The following is a 6,292-nucleotide window of genomic DNA, read 5'->3' as shown; positions in this document are numbered from 1 at the left end:
CTCCTGCCAAGGCAGGGAACACAGGTTCAAGCCCTGGTCCGGGAAGATGCCACATGCCGCAGAGCAACTGAGCCTGTGCGCCGCAACTACTAAGCTGGCGCTCTGGAGCTTGCGAGCCACAACTACTGAGCCCACATGCCACAGTTGCTGAAGTCTGTGCGCCTAGAGCCCGTGCTCCCCAACAAGAGAAGCCACTGCAGAGAGAAACCTGCGCACCGCAACTAGAGAAAACCCACGTGCAGCAATGAAGACCCAACACAACCATAAATTAATTTTTAAAAATAAAAGTGTATTAAATAACTTAATCTCTCTCTCTCTTTTTTTTTTTTTTTTTTGGCGGTACGCGGGCTTCTCACTGTTGCAGCCTCTCCCGTTGCGGAGCACAGGCTCCGGACGCGCAGGCCCAGCGGCCATGGCTCACGGGCCCAGCCGCTCCACAGCATGTGGGATCTTCCCGGACCGGGGTACGAACCTGTGTCCCCTGCATCGGCAGGCGGACTCCCAACCACTGCACCACCAGGGAAGCCTAACTTAATCTCTTTCTTAGTGGGTGTGATAATTTTGGTCAGGAGAAACTTGTTCCTCAAGCTTCTATAAAGCCAGTCTTGCTACTTTCTATAAAATACATTACAGTAGGACTTCCCTGGTGGCGCAGTGGTTGAGAATCTGCCTGCCAATACAGGGGACACGAGTTCGAGCCCAGGTCTGGGAAGATCCCACACGCCGCGGAGCAACTAGGCCCATGAGCCACAACTACTGAGCCTGGGCATCTGGAGCTTATGCTCCACAAAAAGAGAGGCCGCGACAGTGAGAGGCCCACGCACCGCGATGAAGAGTGGCCCCCGCTCGCCGTGACTAGAGAAGGCCCTCGCACAGAAACTAAGACCCAACACAGCCAAAAATAAATAAATAAATAAATAAAAATACATTACAGTAATATTTATTGATCCATGTGCAGGGTGGTTGTGAGATATTTTACAATATTTACTGTCAAGTCTCATTCAGCAGAGAAATTGTTACTGGAAATAGTACTTGTCGGAAATGTTGTTTTGTCAGGCTGAATTATTTGTTCTATAACATCTTGTGTTGAACCTGAAAGTATTAATAGACAAGTATTCAAAATGAATCTGAGTTTTTTCTTTCATCAGTATTAATAATACCATTTCAAGTGGACATTTGACAACATTTAATTGTTGAGCAGAAATAATAGAAATATAAATGTACTTGTATAATTTTGAAAATTAAATATTTGTTACCAAATATTCAAAAAAAAGGTTGTGGGGACTGCTCTGGCCGTCCAGTGGTTAAGACTCCGTGCTTCCACTGCAGGGGGCACGGGTTCAATCCCTGGTGGGGTAACTAAGATTCCTGCATGCCACGCGGCACAGCCAAAAAAAAAAATCAAAAAACAAAACAAAACAAAAACAAAGAAGTTGATGGTTTAGGTTAGGGACATCTTTATTCATCATAAGTGGTTGTTCAGAGCTTGGACTTTGAATTTCTGTTTAATATGCTAATTAAAAATATGAAGAATGAAAGTGTATTTAACTGTTAAAAATTTTTTTTGAAGCATAGATGTGCCTTGTTTGGGGAAATAGATACTGTTAGTGAGAGGCAAATAATTTGTATGATAATTTTGCCTAAATCAAATTTCTGTTAATTGAATGCTATTCCAAAAATTTATTAGAGAAACTTATACATGAACAAATTTGTTTTAAACCATGAAGTACTATATTAACAGGAAATATTACAGTTTGTAATAACAATTTAAAGGAATCCTAGGGCTAAAAGTATTATGAAGTGATTTCATAGACTTAGTTTACTTAAATGAGCAAGGCCATAGAGAAAAAAATATGAATGAATAAATGTTCCCATTCAAAGAGAGGAAGAATGGAAAAATAGAAAGGAGAGGAGATCCCTCATTTTCAGTTTTTCATTCACAATTTGGTGTGCAGTCCTCCAGGGGGTAGAACCAGTAGTTCCATTATTGGTAAAAATATTAGGATAAAATCCAAGAAATTGAAAACATTGTAACATTAAAATGGAACTGAAAATATTCATGTAAATCCATCATTAAATAGCATACTAGTTATCTATTGCTACATAGTAATATTTCCACACACTTAGAGGCTTAACACAAGACATTTATTATATCACACTTTCTGTGGGTCAGATGTCTGGGCATAGCTTAACTAGACGCTCTGCTTCAGGGACTAACAAAGCTTCAGTCGAGGTGTCAGTCGAGGTGTCAGCCGAGGCTGGTCACATCTGCTTCCAAGCTCACATGGTTGTTGGCAGGTTTATTCATTCCTTGCAGGCTGCTGAACTGAAGGCCTCAGTTTCTTGCTGGCTGTCAGCCAGAGGCTGCTCTTAGTTCCTTGCCAAGTGGCCTTCTCCATAGGCAGCTTACAACATGGAAGTTGTCTTCTTTAAAACCAGCAAGGGAGATAGTCTCCTTGTAAGGCTGGCATTAATCATACATACTATAATCATATATATTTGTGTGTGTGTGTGTGTGTGTGTGTGTGGAATCATATGCATCCTGTCACCTTTGGCATATACTACTGACTAGAAGAAAGTCATAGTTCTTCCCACTTTCAGGAGGAGGGGAACACACAAAAGTATGAACACCAGAAGACAGGGCTTATGGGGGCCACCCTAAAGTCTGTCTGCCACAATATGTGTGTTTTTTTTAGCTCTGTCCATTGAAGTGACCTAAAAGCAACGTCACCTCAGTAATAACGAACACCCCCTCGTGCTCAGGTTGTGGCCTCTGAAAAGCCATTCTGCCTTAAAGGGAAGCTGGGTGCTTTTGGAGAAATAGTTTATTCCAGGGCTGGGACATGGAAAGTACAAGGAAAGCTAGGGACATTTTGTTGTGCTAGAAATCCATAAAGTTCTTGAAGATCAATGGGGTTATGTTCCACTGGCCACAGCCATGACATTTAGAACATTATAAAGACTAATGGTGGCAATTAATTGAAATAAACAGATTCTATGAAAACCCGTGATTTGATAATGATGTTCAAAATAGAGAAAGTCTGAAAAATTTTATTTGTCACCATTTGAGGCAGCTATTAAATCAACTACTTACTATGAAAATTGGTAGTTAATAGTGAACAAGTAAGCATTTTATCCTGCCTTTTCAGTGGAATCTGTGTTTCAGGTAACCAAATATCCGCAGTTGATGAGGGAAGGTCTACTTCACAGAAGAATGCGAATTAGTAAGTGTAGACAAGATGATAGATTTTGAAAAACATCACAAACTTTAAAGAAATTATCAGGATCACTATCATCATCATCATGGTTATCAGCTGGTGTTAAAATGAATGGATGGCACTGGATGTTTTTAAAATGCAAAAGGAAAATGGTCACTTCCTAGTTTCAGGGCAAAAATATAATTGTAAAATGGAGGGATTAAGCAGTCATCACTTTAACTGAGTAATCAATCTTAAGATTATTAATGGATTAACTATATATTATGTGTTTCCCCTAATGCAATTCAATATGAATACCCATCGCCTATAAAATATTCTAGCCAAAAATGTTTAATAAGACTGTTACAGAAAATAACAAATAGAAGAAGAAACTAAATAGCACCAAGAGGTAGCAACTAAACAAACCCAGAAGGTGGTATGTCCTCAGAACAACTGTAGGACCATCTCTCTAATAGTCAACACTATAACGAAAGGTACCTAATAATTATATGCTATGGGTGGTCCTTGAACAGATCATGATTGGAGCAAACAACTGAGAAGGACATTTTTGTGTTATTTGGGAAATTTTTAATATAGTCTAGGTATTTGATGAAATGGAAAGACGGAGTTTGTTGACTTAAAAAAAGCAGGTTATAAAATAGCATGGACACTGTGATCCATTCTTGTAAAAAATACATACACACACACATAATAGTATAGGAAAAGATCTCGAAGTACAGGTACTAAGGTGTTAACAATGGTGGACCTCTGTTTTGGTTGGCGGGGGAGGGGGTTGTTTATGAACATCCTATTGTTGCTGAAACAAATTACCACAGATTAGTAGCTTAAAACAATACAAATTTATTCTCTCACAGGTTTGGAGGCCAGAAGTATAAAATGAGTCTTATGGGACTAAAATCAAGGTGTCTGCGAGGCTGGTTCCTTTTGGAGTCTCAAGGGGAGAATCCATTCCTTGCCTCTTCCAGCTTCTAGAGGCTCCTAGCATTCCTTGGCTCTGACTGCACATCACTCAGTATCTGTTTCAATCACCACATCACCTTCTCTGCCTTCTGATCCTCCTGCTTCCCTTTTATAAGAACCCCTGTGATTACATTGGGCCCACATGGATCATCCAGGATCATCTCTCCATCAAGATCCTTCACTTAGGGACTTCCCTGGTGGCACTCAGTGCAGGGGACCCGGGTTTGATCCCTGGTTAGGGAAATAGATCCCACATGCATGCTGCAACTAAGAGTTTGCATGCCACAACTAAGGAGCCCATGAGCCACAACTAAGGAGCCCATCTGCTGCAACTAAGATCTGGTGCAACCAAATAATAAATAAATACATAAATAATAATAAAAGATCGGGACTTCCCTGGTGGTGCAGTGGTTAAGAATCCGTCTGCCAATGCAGGGGACACAGGTTCGATCCCTGGACCGGGAAGATCCCACATGCCACGGAACAACTAAGCCCGTGTGCCACAACTACTGAACCTGTGCTCTAGAGCACGCAAGCCACAACTACTGAGCCTGCATGCCACAACTACTGAAACCCGTGCACCCTAGAGCCCACGCACTGCAACTACTGAGCCAGCATGTTGCAACTACTGCAGCCTGCATGTCTAGAGCCCATGTTCTGCAACAAGAGAAGCCACCACAATGAGAAGCCCGCACACTGGGCTGCACACAACACAGCCAAAAAGAAATAAATAAAATAAATTTATTTTTAAAAATTTTATAAAAAGATCCTTCACTTAATCACATCTTTAAAGATTTATTGGAGGTATGAACCAAGATGGCAGAGTACAAGGACATGCTCTCACTCCCTCTTGTGAGAACACCAGAATCACAGCTAGCTGCTGGACAATCATCAACAGGAAGACACTGGAACTCACCAAAAATGTACCCCACATCCAAAGACAAAGGAGAAGCCACAATGAGACAGTAGGAGGGGCGCAATCACAGTAAAACCAAATCCCATAACTGCTGGGTGCGTGACTCACAGACTGGAGAACACTTATAGAAGTCCACCCACTGGAGTCCACCCACTGGAGTGGACACAATAGAAGTCCACCCACTGGAGTGAAGGTTCTGAGCCCCACATCAGGCTTCCCAACCTGGGGGTCCAGCAACGGGAGGAGGAATTCCTAGACAATGAGACTTTGAAGGCTAGTGGGATTTGATTGCAGGACTTGGACAGGACTGGGGAAAACAGAGACTCCACTCTCGGAGGGCACACACAAAGTAGTGTGCGCACTGGGACCCAGGGGAAGGAGGAGTGACCCCAGGGGAGACTGAACTAGACCTACCTGCTAGTGTTGAAGGGTCTCCTGCAGAGGTGGGGGGTGGCTGTGGCTCACCGTGGGGACAAGGACACTGGCAGCAGAAGTTCTGAGAAATACTCTGGGGTGTGAGCCCTCCCAGAGTCTGCCATTAGCCCCACCAAAGAGCGCGGGTAGGCTCCAGTGTTGGGTCGCCTCAGGCCAAACAACCAACAGGGAGGGAACCCAGCCTCACCCATCAGCAGACAAGCGGATTAAAGTTTTACTGAGCTTTGCCCACCAGAGAAACCATCAGCTCTACCCACCACCAGTCCCTCCCATCAGGAAATTTACACAAGCCTCTTAGATAGTCTCATCCACCAGAGGGCAGACAGCAGAAGCAAGAAGAACTACAGTCTTGCAGCCTGTGGAACAAAAACCACATTCACAGAAAGATAGACAAGATGAAAAGGCAGAGAGCTATGTACCAGATGAAGGAACAAGATAAAACCCCAGAAAAACTAAGTGAGGTGGAGATAGGCGATCTTCCAGAAAAAGAATTCAGAATAATGATAGTGAAGATGATCCAGGACCTCGGAGAAAGAATGGAGGCAAAGATCGAGAAGATGCAAGAAATGTTTAACAAAGACCTAGAAGGATTAAAGAACAAACAAACAGAGATGAACAATACAATAACTGATATGAAAACTACACTAGAAGGAAGCAATAGCAGAATAACTGAGGCAGAAGAACGGATAAGTGACCTGGAAGAGAGAATGGTGGAATTCACTGCTGCAGAACAGAAAAAAGAAAAAAGAATGAAAATAAATGA

Source organism: Aethalodelphis obliquidens, unplaced genomic scaffold (genome assembly GCF_003676395.1).
Source record: "Aethalodelphis obliquidens isolate GAN/ISIS:26980383/991018 unplaced genomic scaffold, ASM367639v1 scaffold107, whole genome shotgun sequence".
NCBI classification, from domain to species: domain Eukaryota; kingdom Metazoa; phylum Chordata; class Mammalia; order Artiodactyla; family Delphinidae; genus Aethalodelphis; species Aethalodelphis obliquidens.
This window is presented reverse-complemented; position numbering follows the sequence as displayed.